Consider the following 19643-nt stretch of genomic DNA (forward strand, 5'->3'; position numbering starts at 1 on the left):
CCGTGACACACTCCTACGTAACCGGGAAATTGGGGCTGTGCTTTCTTTAACTGCCTCCGGAAATCATAAACTCCTGCGGTCTGGAGCACAGCGAAAGAGCCGTAAAAAGTCCGGTGGCAGGGCCGAGTTAGCGTGTCACCTTTCAGAGGCAAAAAGTCAAGCTACTTCGATCATACCCCTTCCGTTGTCAGTTATTTTTAGACTAGTTAGCCACCGCCATGCATTTCTTCCTACCTTGTTCCCTTCCCTTCATTCCAGTGTTGCTGCCACACCCACCTTCCAAAATCTGTCTTACACCAGGAGAAGAACAAATCAGACGGCGAAACGCCTGATGTGGTGAACCAACTTCTTTTTCCACATGTGTAGAGACAGAAATCACCACGGTTCTGATACATACTGGACGTATAGTTAATGACAGCAAAACTTACAAGTATAGAAGTATACGACAACAGGAGCAAAAACATTCCAGTAAATAACCGCGAAAGTGTAGTTACAGGCTGTCACTGAATTTACTGTCCGCCCCTGGTAGCTGAGTGGTCAGCGCGACGGAATGTCATACCTAACGGCCCGGGTTCGATTCCCGGCTGGGTCGGAGTTTTCTCCGATCGGGGACTGTATCATCATCATTTCATCCCCATCGACACGCAAGTCACCGAAGTGGCGTCAACAGACTTGCACGAGGCGAACGGGAGGCCCTAGCCACACGGCATAACAATAACTGAATTTAGTACGAAATGTTATCCTAATTAATACAAATTTATTTCATATGTTGACGTTTCGACTAGGCCGCCCTGATACTGGAGTCAGTTTCACCCATGGCCTACCTTTACAAGGAATCCATTACTACTTCAGCGGGTTACATGTTACCAGCTGATGTACAGTCGCGCCATTTAAAGAAGTTCCACGTGTCTTCCTCGTATTTGACTGGAAACTGCAGTCATCTCTGCAGAGAGCTAAGAACTCCCGTAGATCGTCTCGCAGATCTTGACAAGACTGTAGGATCCGCTGCTCCAGTTCCTCGACCGTATCAACGGGAGTACTGTAGACTTCGCTTTCTATATAATTTCAGAGGCTTGCATCCAGTTGATTTGTAAGTTCAACGCACAGCACTGTCCGACCTATCCATTTTCGGCCGTACTTTCCTGTTGGACGTCGTTTCATGCCTCAGCAGAAGATCCCATGTACCATATTTCACAGTTATGGACCGTGTATGAAATTTCATTCCAGTTGTATGAGGGATTAACAGCAAACTTTACATTTGAAATTCTTTTATACTGCATGCAGCAGTGTTTCTTATGGAAGGCACTGGCAGGATGTAAATAACCATTCGCAATAAAGTTACAAACGGATCGTTACCGGCTCCATGATTACTGGAACATTTTTCCTCCTGATATGGTATACTTTGACAGTGCACAGTGTCAATATTCGCTGTTAGCTGTGCTGCACCCTATATGCAACTTTTACTAGAAAGAATTTAAAAAACTTTTGAGAGTGCCAACCTAACTCCAAAACAACAAAAGAGATGCATGTAAAAGAACATCCAAAAGTCCGTTTTTTTTGTTTTTTTTTGTTACTAACTTTTTCCCCACGGCTTCACGGTGTCGTGTAACCTGAACCCAATGAAACGTGCACCCGGTGAGGTTTGCACCCAGAAAAGATCGAGGAAGGGCCCACTAACCATTCCGCCCATACTTCGCGACTTGCACGCAAATAGGGGAGTCGAGAGGCTGGCTGGCCCGGCTTTACGTCGTTTACTAACGAAGGGGAGTGGAGATGGTTCGAACAAGAGCTGTACTGCCTATATTTTTACAACTGAAACTGATTACAATTATTTGAATTGTATGTCGGACCCAATAACGTTCTTACAATAAAATAAATCGGAAAACATTAAAACCGACTTACAAACATGGATTTTAAAATTCGAATCTCTTCTACTCGACAAGGTATACTTTAAAATAAGATGTGGTCTGTACTCGAGAATCAATATATGGTACAGTGAACAGAATAAGAAAAAGCACTAATAACTGGTAGACGGGGACGTACTCGGTGTCACTCACTTCACAGTGGTTCACATAGTATAGCTGTAGATGTAACGTACAAAAATTGGGCTGTCGTTCTAATGAAAAGGTAATTTTGCACATATGCAGGGTGAACCAGATCTCGACCGACAAAATTTCGGAATTTGCCCAGGGTATCTTTTGAGCGTTGTGGCGTAAGAGACCCGTTGTTTCCGCTGACTTGTTACGGAGTAATTACATTCCGTTTGATTTCTTAGACGTTGTATCGGAACTTCGTCGAAAATATCTGCACAACAGTGAAAACGTCGACTGTATTAGTCGACCGCAACATTATTACATGTGGTAGTGGGGTCATTTCGGTCGGCATATCGTTAGACTTTGTCGTCACATTTCACGAGGACACGCTGAACCACAGGACAGTATACGCACAGCAGTCTTGAAATCATGCACAGTATCATGCGTTTCTCCCAGCCACCACTGTACTTGCGCTCCGTAACGTCACCGCGTGTTCCTGATAAAAGCCACGGGAGGCCAAGTGCAGTAATACCGTGGTCAGGTAATCTGCGCGAAATTGTGCTATTCACACTCACAGTACGTGCTGTTGGCAACAGAAAGGTCTACTTTACTTTTGGTCTTCAGGCTTGCATTCAGTACTGCTCGGCCCAGTTTCGGGTTGGTATTTCCGGCAGTGTTAGTATGTTGTTAGTGGTACACAACGGTACGGATAGGTTTCACGACTAAACATCAGCCGATTTGCATCTCTTCTATGGATTCACTGAATGCAGTGGAAAGTAATGAGCATATCAAAACCAATTGTAAAACGATTTAGACGAAATATCTCTACTGTACGAAAAGTGCGAAGTCACCCACATGAGTGCTAAAAGGCATCCGTTAAATTTCAGTTACATTACAAATCACACCAATCTAAAGACTGTAAGCTCTACTAAATATCTAGGTATAAGAGTTACGAACAACTGTAAATGGAACGATGAAACAGATAATGTTGAGGGGAAGGCGAACCATAGCAGCATTTTGTTAGCAGAAAACTTAGAATACGCAACAAATCCACTAAAAAGAGGGCCTAATCTACGCTTGTCCGTCCTCTGCTAGAGTACTTCTGTGCGTACGGGATCCTAACCAGATAGAGCTTAGAGAAGAAAGCGGAAAAATTCAAAGAAGGGTATGTCGTTCTATATTATCGCGCAATAGGGAACAGAGTGTCACGGAGATGGTACGGTGTTTAGGGTGGCCATCATTAAAACAAAGGCGTTCTCCGTTATGGCGAGATCTTTTCACGAAATTTCAAACTTTTATGCCTGATCGTGAAAATATTTTGGTGACGCCCATCCATATAGGGAGAAACGTTCATCAAATAAAAGAAGATAAATCGGAGATCGCAACGAAAGATTTAGGTGTTTGTTTTTCACGCGTTCTGTTCAAGGATTGAAACGGTGGAGAAATAGTGTGAAACTGGTTCGATGACCCTCTTCCAGGCACTTAAGCGAAATCTGCAAAGCAGTCATGCGGATGTAGATGTAAATATGTACCACAAAAGAGGGATGAGTAGGATATGGACGTTAAAACAACAAGAACCAATGCGATATGCATATGAAAGAGCGAATAAAGTAGAACGTTATACAGACAATTCGCGGCGCTCTTATTTCGGGGATATTTTGTTTACGTTGGCCATTTGCGTTTCGGCGTCGACGCGGCTCGGACAGGGTCCACAGCACCCCACTGCGGGTAGGAGGAGTGGGCTAGCGAGAAGTCGGGGTGCAGGTGACGTAGTGAGCAGGAAGTTTCCAAGTCGGCTGGGTGCAAATTTTACAGATTTCCGGCTGGATGCAAACCGTAACAAGGCTCCCAAGACCGCGTCTCTATCCCGCTCGGCACACCTTGTCTTTAATACAACCCCACAAAAAACAGTCGTATGTGTTTGGATCCGGAGAATATGGCGGCCAATCGAGGCCCATGCCAGTGGCCTCTGGGTACCCTAGAGCCAGAATGCGTTCCTCAAAGTGCTCCTTCAGCACACCATTCTAAAATTACGCCATTTCTCTTAGAATGCATACTGATATGCAAATAAAACGGACAAAACATGTTTTGAGGGTTTCTAGGTACGATAAAAAGATACTAGTGTCGAATGGTGAAATCATGATAAGCAGCACTACGATCAACTCTGAGAAAGGACGAAGCCGTCTGTTTTCCACTGCTCATGCTCCGATGTGGCGTCATCCCATCTGCCACTAAGAGTGCTACCTTGTTCGTAACACTAGGTCAGTATTGAATGTCTGTGTAAGGTATTGTGCAAGCGTAGAGCATGAGGGATTTCTGAGAAGTATTTGACGTGTTGTTGCTGTGTCCTTATCAAAGGATTAGCAATTTCTTTGATCGGGTTCGAATACTATTGTTACAAATCTTTTTTGTTTTATCTTATTACTCACAACGTATTAATCAAAAAGTTTAAATACATTTAAATAGTTCAGTTTATAGACGTAAAAGTAATACATTCAATTTAGTTACGATTACTATCCTTGTAAGTAAAAAAGGATATAGGCCAGCGCATTGTAGCACAGTGGTAAAATTTTGTACGAACCATCGCTGGGGTTGTCTGTATATGGAAAGTTTTCGATTCTCTAAGACCCATGTTGCACTGCGCAAGATGTCGGTCAAATTTTATTAGACAAATTTTATAAAATCCTTGACAGGGAACTGTGGTAGTTATATAAAAGATTTGTCAAGGACGTTGACAGTGTAATATGGGCCTTAGGAATGTATTCTTCCTAGAAAAACATATGAACGAAACTTGATCTCAATCAATACTTTATTTGAAGTTGTGGAGAACTTACCTCAACGCTGTAAGAATAAATACACTCCTGGAAATGGAAAAAAGAACACATTGACACCGGTGTGTCAGACCCACCATACTTGCTCCTGACACTGCGAGAGGGCTGTACAAGCAGTGATCACACGCACGGCACAGCGGACACACCAGGAACCGCGGTGTTGGCCGTCGAATGGCGCTAGCTGCGCAGCATTTGTGCACCGCCGCCGTCAGTGTCAGCCAGTTTGCCGTGGCATACGGAGCTCCATCGCAGTCTTTAACACTGGTAGCATGCCGCGACAGCGTGGACGTGAACCGTATGTGCAGTTGACGGACTTTGAGCGAGGGCGTATAGTGGACATGCGGGAGGCCGGGTGGACGTACCGCCGAATTGCTCAACACGTGGGGCGTGAGGTCTCCACAGTACATCGATGTTGTCACCAGTGGTCGGCGGAAGGTGCACGTGCCCGTCGACCTGGGACCGGACCGCAGCGATGCACGGATGCACGCCAAGACCGTAGGATCCTACGCAGTGCCGTAGGGGACCGCACCGCCACTTCCCAGCAAATTAGGGACACTGTTGCTCCTGGGGTATCGGCGAGGACCATTCGCAACCGTCTCCATGAAGCTGGGCTACGGTCCCGCACACCGTTAGGCCGTCTTCCGCTCACGCCCCAACATCGTGCAGCCCGCCTCCAGTGGTGTCGCGACAGGTGTGAATGGAGGGACGAATGGAGACGTGTCGTCTTCAGTGATGAGAGTCGCTTCTGCCTTGGTGCCAATGATGGTCGTATGCGTGTTTGGCGCCGTGCAGGTGAGCGCCACAATCAGGACTGCATACGACCGAGGCACACAGGGCCAACACCCGGCATCATGGTGTGGGGAGCGATCTCCTACGCTGGCCGTACACCACTGGTGATCGTCGAGGGGACACTGAATAGTGCACGGTACATCCAAACCGTCATCGAACCCATCGTTCTACCATTCCTAGACCGGCAAGGGAACTTGCTGTTCCAACAGGACTATGCACGTCCGCATGTATCCTGTGCCACCCAACGTGCTCTAGAAGGTGTAAGTCAACTACCCTGGCCAGCAAGATCTCCGGATCTGTCCCCCATTGAGCATGTTTGGGACTGGATGAAGCGTCGTCTCACGCGGTCTGCACGTCCAGCACGAACGCTGGTCCAACTGAGGCGCCAGGTGGAAATGGCATGGCAAGCCGTTCCACAGGACTACATCCAGCATCTCTACGATCGTCTCCATGGGAGAATAGCAGCCTGCATTGCTGCGAAAGGTGGATATACACTGCACTAGTGCCGACATTGTGCATGCTCTGTTGCCTGTGTCTATGTGCCTGTGGTTCTGTCAGTGTGATCATGTGATGTATCTGACCCCAGGAATGTGTCAATAAAGTTTCCCCTTCCTGGGACAATGAATTCACGGTGTTCTTATTTCAATTTCCAGGAGTGTAGTAGCAAAGAACAGATAGTTCGGCTGTCTTTTGATTGGACCATGTTTTGACAAAGGCGTCCAGCTTAGCGTCCTTTACCATTCCGGTGGCTGTACATACAGCGAGAACATTAATAGTTCAAATGACTCTGAGTACTATGGGACTTAATATCTGAGGTCATCAGTCCCCTAGAACTTAGAACTACTTTTACCTAACTAACCTAAGGACATCACACACATCCGTGCCCGAGGCAGGATTCGAACCTGCGACCGTAGCGGTCGCACGGTTCCAGACTGAAGCGCCTAGAACCGCTCGACCACACCGGCCGGCGTGTACATTAATACAACCGCCAAAATGCAGGGACGGATCCCTGATTGGAAATGGAGGAAGAAAGGTCCTATGAACATGTGTCCAGAAATGCATCGTTGCCACGGTAGATGGCACTGACGCATGAAAGTTCCTCTGACCATGCACCGTGTGTTACTTGTGTGTTTCAGGCTGTGTCATTGACGCAGCGTATTGTATGCAGCAGAATGGTCCGGTATTCATGTCGGGAACAAGCCGAGAGGGTATTTGTGTACGGCCAAGCAGATGGAAACGGTCGAGAGGCATTACGGCTATACCAAAACAAGTACCCTCACAGACACCAAGCACTTAACAAATTTCAAATTCTCTACGGGCTTTTGTATGATCATAAGTTCTTTCAGACAGACGAACGTGCAGGGAGGCGGCGGATTGTGGGTACACCAGACTTCGAGGACAGGGTTATGCCTCTCGACCGGTTCCATCCACTTGGCCGTACATAAACACCATCTGGACTTGTTCTCGACATGAATACCGTACCAATCATCTGCTTACAGTACGGTCCGCCAATCAGACAGCCTGCAACACGCGAGGAACACACAGCACTTGGTCACAGGAATATTCGGTCGTCAGTGCCATCTACAATGACAACAATGCATTTTTGGACACATGTTTATAGGATATTTCTTCCTCCATTTCCAATCAGGAATCCGTCCCTGCAGTTTGGCGGTTTTATTAATTCCTCTGAAAGGGAACCTGACTGGTACACAACCTGCACCGGAGGCTTACCTTTATTAAGTGATTTAAGGTGCTTCGCTAGTCTGAGGATATCTACTTCTAAGTTATGTTGGGAGTTGTTCTAGTGATGTTTAAAGCTTTCCCGGCGTACTGATTGTTCTATAAAAACACGGGAGAACTGCCGGATATCAGTAACGTCCTGTCACGCTATTCCGGCGCAGAGTCTTCTGGCCATCTTCAGGTGAGTGCCAGTACTACTACAGTGGCCTCACCTGAAGATGGCCAGAAGACTCTGCGCCGAAATATCGTGGCAGGACTTTACCGATATCCGGCAGTTCTCCAGTGTTTTTATGGAACAGTTGTTCTAGGTTCGAATTCTGAAATAATTACTTCATCTTCTTTAGTGAAGGAGTTTCGGAAAACCGTATTCAGTAACTCTGCAAAGTGGCACTGTTAACAATGACATCACCTATCGCGCGGTGAAGGAACTGATTACACCTTGTCTCTGGAATACTTTACATATGACCAGAATATCTTTGGATTTTCTACCACGATTCGAGACAGAGTTTCGTTTTGGAAAGTATTAAAAGCATCTCTCATTGAAATTCGCACTAAATTTCGGGCTTTTGTAAAACTTAGCTAATCTCAGGAACAATACGTTCGTTTGAATTTGGCAGTATTTTAAATTTTTAAATTATGTCAATAGTTATATGAACCATTAAAATGGTTTTGCAGCCCCCGGAAACTGTATGCCTGCAATAGCGGCCCTTGGTCGTTTTAGCCCTTTAGTAATACACGTACGTAGATGACGTAATTTACACGTGAGTTAACTGATACGATTTTAGCAGCCGTACCTCTACAAAGTGGAGGACGTCGCTTGTTGGGGGGCGGAAGCGTGGGCGACGGGCTGCCGGAAATAGCAGCCAGTTGGGGGGGGGGGGGGGGGGGGCGGGGCGCAGACGGCAGCTCAGTGGCTTCTGCGGAGCCGCAGCGCCACCGCCACCTTCTTAGGTCACGTGTGTTGAGCGCATGCAGGCTAACACGAGCCTCCGGCGACCTGGGGCCCGTGGCGCTTCAGTTCACCTGTATGTTCTTCGCGAGCCATTTTACAGTGGCTGTCGGTGGATACTTTCAACCAATATTTGCCGCATTCGCTATCCAGACGAAGTGAAGATGGCGATTCTACGTGCCTTTTTTTTCACTAGTGGCGCACTCAACAAGGCAGCTACCAGTCAGACCACGTAGTCCTGGCAGGACGAAGGGGTCCTTAATTTCCGAGTTATTCTGGGGGGAATGAAAATTGCAAGATAATCTTGTATCTGCTGCCTAACCTGCTCTACGAGTTTAAAATTTTCTGTGGCGCTGTGGTAACTGAGTGCATTTAATGGCTATTGTAAACATTTAGCTGATTTATCAGTAAATGGAGAACACCAGTTGTGAAGAACAGCTCTGTAACATTCCCTAAACCTCTTCAGGTGCAAAAGTATAATAATTTGATGCCGCTTAGACACTACTAAAAGCATCGTAATGATTAGTAGAAGCTGGGAGGATAAGAGAAAAAAAAGAGAAAAATCATTCACAACAGCTGGATTATGTAAAGGGATTGGACTGTCAGTGGAGAGATCGAGAATCGCTGCGGTAAATAGAAAAGTAAATTGGTGGTTTGACCTTAATACGTCCCGTAAAAAACACGATTACACTCCAGTCATCACAAATAATACATATACATATTTACACTACTTGACAATAAAATTGCTACACCACGAAGATGACGTGCTACAGACGCGAAATTTACCCGACAGGAAGAAGATGCTGTGATATGCAAATGATTAGCTTTTCAGAGCATTCCACGAGGTTGGCGCCGGTGGCGACACCTACAACGTGTTGACATGAGGAAAGTTTCCAACCGATTTCTCATACACAGACAGCAGTTGACCGGCGTTGCCTGTTGAAACGTTGTTGTGATGCCTGGTGTAAGGAGGAGAAATGCGTACCATCACGTTTCCGACTTTGATAAAGGTCGGATAGTAGCCTATCGCGATTGCGGTTTATCCTATCGCGATATTGCTGACTGTCAGCAGAATATAGAATCAGTGACTTCAGGAGGGTAATACGGAACGCCGTGCTGGATCCCAATGGCCTCGTATCGCTAGCAGTCGAGATGACAGGCATCTTATCCGCATGGCTGTAACGGATCGTGCAGCCACGTCTCGATCCCTCAGTTAACAGATGGGGACGTTTGCAAGACAATAACCATCTGCACGAACAGTTCGACGACATTTGCAGCAGCATGACCTATCAGCTGGGAGACCATAGCTGCGGTTACCATTGACGCTGCATCACAGACAGGAGTACCTGCGATGGTGTACTCAACGACGAACCTGGGTGCACGATTGGCAAAACGTCACTTTTTGGGATGAATCCTGGTTCTGTTTACAGCATCATGATGGTCGCATCCGTGTTTGGCGACATCGCGGTGAACGCACATTGGAAGCGTGTATTCGTCATCGCCATATTGGCGTATCACAAGGGCGTGGTGGTATGGCGTGCCACTGGTTACACGTCTCGTTCACCTCGGGCGCTGATGACCTCGATGTTGAGCGCCCATAAACCCCAACAAACACACTCGTTCACCTCTTGTTCGCATTGACGACACTTTGAACAGTGGACGTTACATTTCAGATGTGTTACGACCCGTGGCTCTACCCTTCATTCGATCCCTGCGAAACCCTACATTTCAGCAGGATAATGTACGACCGCATGTTGCAGGTCCTGTACGGGCCTTTCTGGATACAGAAAAAGTTCAACTGCTGCCCTGGCCAGCACATTCTCCAGATCTCTCACCAACTGAAAACGTCTGGTCAATGGTGGCCGAGCAACTGGCTCGTCACAATACGTCAGTCACTACTCTTGATGAACTGTGGTATCGTGTTGAAGCTGCATGGGCAGCTGTATCTGTACACGCCATCCAAGCTCTGTTTGACTCATTGCCCAGGCGTATCAAGTCCGTTATTACGGCCAGATCTGGTTGTTCTGGGTACTGATTTCGCGGGATCTATGCACCCAAACTGCGTTAAAACGTAATCATATGTCAGTTCTAGTATGATATATTTGTCCAGTTGAAACTTCCCCTTTTGAAAAATTATACACGTGACTGGGCTTAAACTGACAACGCAATCTGACTTTCAATAATCCCTACAAGAGAATGGCCCTGACTAACATTAACCTATACCTTTCACAAATCACTTACCTCACAAAAATCTTCGTTACTCGAACTACTGCAATATAGCGAGCGCCTCTACTGCCAGCTAAATAAAAGATTCTAACTACTAAAGGTACTAACTACTGATAGGCATAGTTAGCAAATGAAAGATTTTGATAGAGAACAAATGATGTATTTACCTTAATAGTCATAATATATATAGCAGTTCATGACATCCAGTCTTACAAATTTCAAAACCCCGCCATCTCTCTCCCCACATCCGCCACTGCTGGCGGCTCACCTCCAACTGCGCAACGCTACGCGCTGTTCACATCCAGCTGCCCAACACTACAGTGGCAGACAACAATGCAATCTAGCCACAGACTGCACACAGCACAGCCAGTGATTTTCATACAGAGCGCTACGTGGCGTTACCAATATAAGAACCTAAACAGCCTACTTACACAATGAATACCCGTTTATCATCTGCATTTCTTCTTGGTGTAGCAGTATTAATGGCCAGTAGTGTATTATTCCTGTTGATGCTGGATCCACTTTCCGTTAAACCTACGAGGCAAGTACTGACAAATGTAATGACCCGCTTCTTTGACACTATAAGAGCATTTGGTAGAGTTCCGTATGATCCATTTTGATGATTAGCACACATGATCAGTTAACAGTAAATTACGAATAATCATCTCCAGAACTGCCACACAAATCCAAATTATCTGGACTATTATTCTTTTTCCCGTGAACTCTGCTGAACTACCCACTGTGACAAGTCTTTTGATTTTGAAATTGATCGTCGTCACTCTCCACAATCGGAGAGCCTGAAACAAAATTGCGTTCATATTCCAAAGAGATGTAATGTCAGCTTCTACTTCGAAAAAAATTCCGGTCAATCAGTAACGAGTCAAGATTTGCATTGCTTGCACACCGCTGCCACGACTGCATTTGAAGCAGTCGTCCATAGGGGGGCACCGAAAGTTAGACTTTTATGGGACTGCTTCGGCATAATAACTCGAAAATTTAAAGAAATATTTGGTTGTGGTCTCTGAAATGGAAACACTTGTACTGAAAGACATTATTCTTCAATTCAGCTGTATTTATAAACAAACATACATTTCGATAGTTCTCAGCAAATAGCCTTTGGATTAAGGCCAATTTCAAGTGGGCACATGGTCACGTATCATATTGTACATATACGCTTTAATTCGAAATCGTCAGAATGGGGATTAATAAATCCTTGTTAGCTAATAAACATGCGGCTCGATAGCTATGAGAGTAAATGTTAGGTTACAAATCTAAAAGACCGGAAGTTTCTCTGACACTTCTCGCTTCGTTCACCACCAGCAATCATCTGTTAATGTGCCATAACGCGAAGTTGCACCATGGTTCGTCACGTCAAACAACAGGTGTTCCTTTAAATGCCAGGGTAAGTCAGTTCATAGGTCATAGGACAGTAAGGTCACAGGACGGTAACCACTAAAGCTCGGTGATCTTCAAACCTTTCACTTCAGAGCACCCTGACTTAATTTTAGTTATGAGATACAGCGAAGTGGGAAGTGGGTGCGCCGTTTCAGAAATTTTAATACGCGTAAAAGATTAGCTATTCAACGGTTTCTCAAGCAAAGTGTTTACCTGAAACCCATCCACACGAACTAGTTTCTGCCTGCCTGCACTAAGGATCTTGCTGCATCGAGCAGAAGGCGTTTCAGACGCAGCAGTTGATCAGTATTGCGAATATTATTTCCACGTGTTACATAAATTTTGTTTCTGTAAAGTATATACAAAGCTTTGACAGGCATAGTTTAATGGTATTCTACGTAAACAGCATACGAGAAAGTACTAATGGATGTCGTCATTTTTATGCAGTCCTGGAGATAGATTTTGTAAAAAAAATTCAATAAACATAAACCTGTGTTTAAGATAGCTAAAGTTAGCATGCCACCTCCAATACAATCCACCTGCGTTAGAGTGTATATATTGTATTAGGGTTGCCTTTGACATTTAGCATTGTATGTTGACAGAAGTTTTTACTGTGTTGAAATTTGGAAGAAGAAGAGCAGCAAGTGATCTTACAGACATTTTGTAGATTATCTTTGGTTTGTTTAGGAGAATCCCACTCACTGTTGGATGCTACAGAAACTTGGTAAGGTAAGCAATAAGAGAACAATTATTCTTGTACATATACACAAAGAAAATGGAGAAAATATGGAATATATGGAAAAATATGGAAAATATGGAAAAATATGGATACGAAAAGGGGATACAAGATGCTTGTACTTATACAGGACGAGTGATAGAAATTTGCCTGTAAGTTGTTGTTGTTTACAGTGTAAATTTAGTGATATGTGGTTAGTAGTTTTTTCCTGTCCTTGTTTAGAAATGTACTATAAGACTATAATGTCATACTCCCCATAATATTACAGTGACGTTATTGATTTTCAACACACTAATAATGCAGGACTGAGTGCCTTGGTATGTATTTCTAGCAGTGTACTATTTGTTTAACATGGTATGTGGGTGTATTTGTTAAGATATAATGCTGTGATAGTTGTACAATGTGTGATAATGGCGTATTTGTTTGAATATTGCACTATGCTAGTTGTTCAGCTTCGTATTTACCTGTGTCTGTGGTTGACAGTCTCGAACAGTGACTGTTTTGCTAAAGTCGGTCAAGAATGTAACTAATTGTAAATAACAATGGGAGGTGGGGATACTTGGGCGCGCTTACAGAAAAAATGTCATGATATGGTTGATTTATATCGATTCCGGAGCACCCTAGTCACACACTGTAATGTCAAAGTACCTTACAAAGTGATGTTAATATTTTCCGCCATCTCGCATTATGTGCTACGAAGTCATTAAATTATAGTGATTGAGCACAAAACCAGTGACACACTGTAATTTCGAAGTATTTTACGTCATAAATACGTTAATATCTCCCGCAATTTTGAAGGATATAGTTTGACGTCATTGAATTATAGTAATTCAGCTGATCCTCAGTCGTACAGTAAAATGTAAAACTGTCTTAGATGATAAATTATGTTAATATATCCAATATTTTGCAGCATATGTGATGACGTCATCGAGTTATGTTAATTCAGCCATATGTCTTACAGTGTGATGTCATAGTGTCTAACCTCATACATTACGATGAGACGAAGGGCTTATTTCAGTAATGGTACAAGTCCATTACCTCCACTTTTCTGTCTGTAATGCTTCTGAAATTAATGAGCCAAACAAACAGCAAGAAAGGTTCATTTCTAGCAAGAATCCGTATGCTTGAATATTTCTGGAATCTCAACTGCAGCCGACCGGAGTGGCCGAGTGGTTCTAGGCGCTACAGTCTGGAACTGCGCGACCGCTACGGTCGCAGGTTGGAATCCTGCCTCGGGCATGGATGTGTGTGATGTCCTTAGGTTAGTTAGGTTTAAGTAGTTCTAAGTTCTAGGGGACTGATGACCTCAGAAGCATTTTTATCTCAACTGCAGATTTTTCAGTGCTCATTTAACTTTAGGACTTTGTATCTCAATACGAACAAAAATAGACTTGTACCACTACTGAAATAAGCCCTTCATATTTCCCCTCATTTTAAAGTAGAATAACTGAGCTGTTGATGGTCCTCTCTCTACAGTGTACAGAGCACAAGTAACGAAACTCACAGAATTGGAATATTTGTTGTAATAAATGGGGAGCGGGGTAGGGAAGAGGGTTTTGTGCCATTTTTATGTGTTCCTATTGGTCTAGAGAAAAGTAGAGGAGGGAGAGGAGGCGGGGGAGGGTGACCTTCATTTTCCCAAAGTTTTTATGTCACGCAGTTGTCCAAGGTGCATGGGTATTCGGTTACAAACTGATCTTGAATGTACCACACACAAGTTACTTACAGGTTTGGGTGGGAGGAGGAGGGGGGGGGGGATCAAGCTACATCCTGACCTTGAAAGTACCTCATTGGCGGAGAGGCGTGGGCAGAGGAAAGGGATTCGAGTGATACCCATGCTTGTGAGAAATCCTTCGCCTCCGGCCACGCCTCTCAGTCAGTTCTGTGAGGTACTTCCAAGGTCAGCATGTAAACTGCTACCTGTCGTGTGTGACCCCGACAGAAGATCGTTACGATAGCTTGAATGCCCACTGCCCACCGCTATTTAAACTGTCGAACGATCTTTCTAGGGCAACAAATCCCATCAGTGTGTCTTGATTTTTCTTCAGTCTCCCTTTTATTATCAAGAGCAACATCCGGACTCCCTCACTGGTGCTGTTACCTTTCCCTTTTCTAAACGCCTACAATAAACAGCGTGTGTATGGTTGAGATGGCTACAAATATATCCAAGGGAAGGCATGAAAAGTGGATCCACAAGGGCAGCCAGCAAATGTGATTGTTCTATTTGGATGATTGCTTTTCGGAATTTATATTTTATTGACCGGAGATGACAACTTTGTGTAATGTTTGTCCTTCTCTCTCTGTCCGCTGTTTCATTGATGAAATACAATGTATTTTGTTAAACTTTGTGGCTGGAGATACTTCCCGACGCCACATTCTTCGGCGAAGTTAAATGGACGGAAATAGTTTATGAGCTATTCCAATTTTTTCGGTGAGTTATCGTATTTTATCTGTTTCAGTATTATATTTCTGAGGCGCGAATGGAAGCAAGCTCTTCATTTGGGTAAACGACAGTGGGCAACCTCCTTAAATTCACACCCAGGCTGACTCACGGACAACCAGAATTACGGCTCTTGTCTTTCTCACCTCCCTATTTCGCCAGCCAGCGGGCTGTGAAAATAGGCGGAAGTCAGACAACAGGTACTGATTGCCGGCCGGAGTGGCCATGCGGTTTTAGGCGCTACAGTCTGGAGCCGAGCGACCGCTACGGTCGCAGGTTCGAATCCTGCCTCGGGCATGGATATGTGTGATGTCCTTAGGTTAGTTAGGTTTAATTAGTTCTAAGCTCTAGGCGACTAATGAACTCAGACGTTAAGTCGCATAGTGCTCAGAGCCATTTGAGCCAGGTACTGGTACACGCAAATTATCAAACATTGAATGGTAGCCTACATGTGAAGAAAAGATGTTAATTATCAAGTACACGAGTAAAATATACGTGGTAGGCTATGTATCTATTTTCTTCAACATTCAAGTGGTAAAGTGATATCTTCAAATTTTTGCTTCAGTTAATCAGTTCATCTCTCAACTGGGCGTGCTTTGCCCAAAGAGCAGTTGCTAGTTTGCTGGTACTTCACTGCTGCGTTTCCCAGAGTTTATGGTGCGCGTTCCAACTAGTCACAGATATACAAATGTGTTTGGCAGAGAGACGTGGAAAGGAAAGAGGAAGCGTTTCCAGATAGCATTCCTTTGCTTAGCTACGCTTTTTGTTTCGCCGTATCTCCTGCCGCAGTTACGCCTTAAGCGTTTACTGGATTCCAGATAAAGGTACAGTTAGCAGCGAAGGCAAATGCGTCACGTACGCACATCAGATTTCCGTCGGGAACAGTCGGAGCCTTTTTTTGTTTTGTTACTACCATACGCTTTATCAGAAAATCTTTTTCAGTTGCTAAGTTTCTTGTCTTTGGTGTTCTGCTCTTTACACTAGAATATGACATCAATACAACACAGCCCGCAGCTCGTGGTCGTGCGGTAGCGTCCTCGCTTCCCGCGCCCGGGTTCCCGGGTTCGATTCCCGGCGGGGTCAGGGATTTTCTCTGCCTCGTGATGGCTGGGTGTTGTGTGATGTCCTTAGGTTAGTTAGGTTTAAGTAGTTCTAAGTTCTAGGGGACTGATGACCATAGATGTTAAGTCCCATAGTGCTCAGAGCCATTTGAACCATTTTTTCAATACAACATGAAGTGTGTCGTTCCTGACGCCTATGTATCTGTACCGCTGAAGTAAGTTCGTTTTGGTACCATGGAGTAATTCTCGTGTTCACAAGTACCCCTTTGTCCTGATTTTATTTGCCACCAAGGACAACACTTCCTGCACCGACTGTGTGAACATCTCCTATTTATTTCTGCTTTTTATTCATTTTAAAAGTTGCCTCGCGTTTTGTAATTCGGTAACCGACACTATAAATGACCTAAAGTTGCAAACACAATACAGCCGCCTACATTTTGGCATTTAAGGCATAATATTATTCTGGACAGTAACTGGCTAGCAGAGATTGAGATAAAGCGTCTATGACGACAGCAACACACGAGGGTTTGAACTTAAATAATGGCAACTATTTATTCACAGCCGATACAAAAGATTTACATGCTTGCACCTGTTACTGTCCTTCGAAGTAGTCACCAGAGTTGTGTGGAACCCGTTGCCAGCGATGTGGAAGGCGCAGTGTACCGTTAGCAGAGCCTGTTTTGTTGATGGTGCGAATGGAGCGGTCTACTGCCTGTCGAATGTCTGGAACAGTTATGAATCGAATGGCACGAAGTGGTTCCTTCTTCTTCGGAATCAAATCAAGGTCACAAGGACTAAAGTCTGGGGAGTATGGCGGATGGTACAGTACTTCCCAGTCCCATTGACCAAACAGTGTAGCCACAGTTTGCGCTGTACGCGCCCGCTAATTATCGTGCAAAATGGTGGGTGGGTTGCGCAGAAAGTGTCTCCGCTTCTTTCGCAAAGCTGGTCGCAGGTGATGTTCCAAAAACGAACAGTAATACCGTGCATTGACGGTCTGCCCTGGAGGAACGTAATGCGTTAGGATAACACCATCACAGTCGTACACGAGAATCACCATACTGGGGCTCTGACGCACTTTCGACTTTTGCGGCGACCTATAATGACGCCATTCGTTGGATTGGAGTTTCAGTTTTGGCTCGTACAATGTGGCCCATGTCTCATCCAGTGTTACGATACGGCATAAGAAAGCCTCTCCTTCGCGCTCACAGCGCTCCAAGTGCGTCTGAGCAGCGTCGTAACGCATCCATTTCTGCATTTCCGTCAAGTCATGCGGAACCCATCCTGATGCAATTTTTACATGCCCAGACGTTCGTTCAGGATGCAAAGCACAGTCATATGCGCTAATCCGGTTTCGTGGGCGAGCTCACCAATCGTATGGCATCGATCACTGTCCACTAACGCGGTAACAGCATGCACGTCTTCTCCAGACTCGCTAGGACGACTTGCCCGATGCATGTCTGCCACAGTTTGCCTACCTTCGTTGAAGGCTTTTACCCAGCGGGCCACTGTTTTGTACGGCAATGCCAATTCCCCGCACGCCTCTTGAAGATCTTGATGACACTGTCGTGCTGTACGACCTCTGGTACATTCAATCTTGATCCAACTCCGTTGTTCCTGTTTCGAAAACATAGTGACACCGTTACTTTAGACCTCTTGCACACAAGTGAGGCGCTGGTGACGTGGGACGGACGAGTCCATTTGCTCCGAGGTAAGGTAGGTATGCCAACAACGCATGCTATCAGCGACAATAGTAGATTCCATTGCTTAGTGTCTCCACAGCAGTGTTGCCACTATTTAAGTTCCAAACTACGTATTATAAATTCACTATGTCACTGACATATTTGTTATTCTGCTGCTAAAAAGTGGCAAGAGGAATGGGGGGAAAACAAGAAAAGATCAGCTTTTATTTGCCGATCCACATACAGGACACCAAAGATGCAAAAGAGGGTAACGGCGAGCTGTGACGTTTTCAAAGCAACACTCACGGTAGTCGTCTTCGGTAATTTACGGCCGCTTCGAAAAACATAAATATGGACTGCTGGACGTGGTTTGAACTCCACTTACCCGGAAAGCAGAACCATTCCTTAATGACTGGCCCATCTCTCTCGGTGGAAGGAATCAAGAGTATTAAACCTCTAACGGCCCGCTTGTAGAGGCCGTTTTAATTTCCATTACTAGCCAACCCTTGGGTCTAGTTGCATGGCGATGTTGTTTAATGTAGAGACATCTGAGCAAAGACAACCACAGTCCATTATGAGGGAAGTTTCTGTGCGCAATTCTAATAAAAATGTATGTTTCAGGAAGAGAGATGTAAATAAGTCGGCGCCGCTGTGTGCAACCGTACCGGTGGAACAGACCATAACAGCGGGCGAGATCTCATCTGCATTAAATTACATTTTTTCTACATTTGGACCAAGCTGCCATCCATCACACCCACTGGAAATTTGGTCTAAGTTATCTGGTATCCTTCTACAGTCATTTAACGACGACAACTTGAGGTACACCACAGCATTGCCCGTCCGGCTAGCTGCGCGGCCTAACGCGCTGCTTAGCGAGTGGGAAGGCGTGTCGGTCCCCGACACGAATCCGTCCGGGGTATTTGTGTCGAGGTCCGGTGTGCCGGCCAGCCTGTGGATGGTTTTTAAGGCGTTTCTCCATCTACCTTGGCGAATGCGGGCTGGTTCCCCTTATTCCGGCTCAGTTACACTATGTCCGCGTTTGATGTGGAAACACTGTCTCTATGTACGCGTACACCATAATTACTCTACCATGCAAACATTTGGGGCTACACTCATCTGGAATGAGACGTTCCCGGGAGTGTCCACTGGGGGCCGAACCGCACATTAACCCTGGGTTCGGTGTGAGGTGGGGGTGGGTGGGTGGACTGCTGTGACCTGTTGTGGGTTGTGAGCCACTGAGGGCTACGAGGGGACGAAGCCTCTCCGTCGTTTCTAGGTTCCCAGTTTAATACACAATACGACAGCATCATCAGCAGTCATCCGGAACCTGCTGCTCACCCTGTCCATCTGGTCATTTATTTATACAGGGTGTTACAAAAAGGTACGGTCAAACTTTCAGGAAACATTCCTCACACACAAATAAAGAAAAGATGTTATATGGACATGTGTCCGGAAACGCTTAATTTCCAGTTAGAGCTCATTTTAGTTTCGTCAGTATGTACTGTACTTCCTCGATTCACCGCCAGTTGGCCCAATTGAAGGAAGGTAATGTTGACTTCGGTGCTTGTGTTGACATGCGACTCATTGCACTACAGTACTAGCATCAAGCACATCAGTACGTAGCATCAACAAAAAATGGTTCAAATGGCTCTGAGCACTATGGGACTGCTGAGGTCATTAGTCCCCTAGAACTTAGAACTAGTTAAACCTAACTAACCTAAGGACATCACAAACATCCATGCCCGAGGCAGGATTCGAACC

The sequence above is a fragment of the Schistocerca piceifrons genome, chromosome 2, assembly GCF_021461385.2.
Source record: "Schistocerca piceifrons isolate TAMUIC-IGC-003096 chromosome 2, iqSchPice1.1, whole genome shotgun sequence".
NCBI lineage: Eukaryota > Metazoa > Arthropoda > Insecta > Orthoptera > Acrididae > Schistocerca > Schistocerca piceifrons.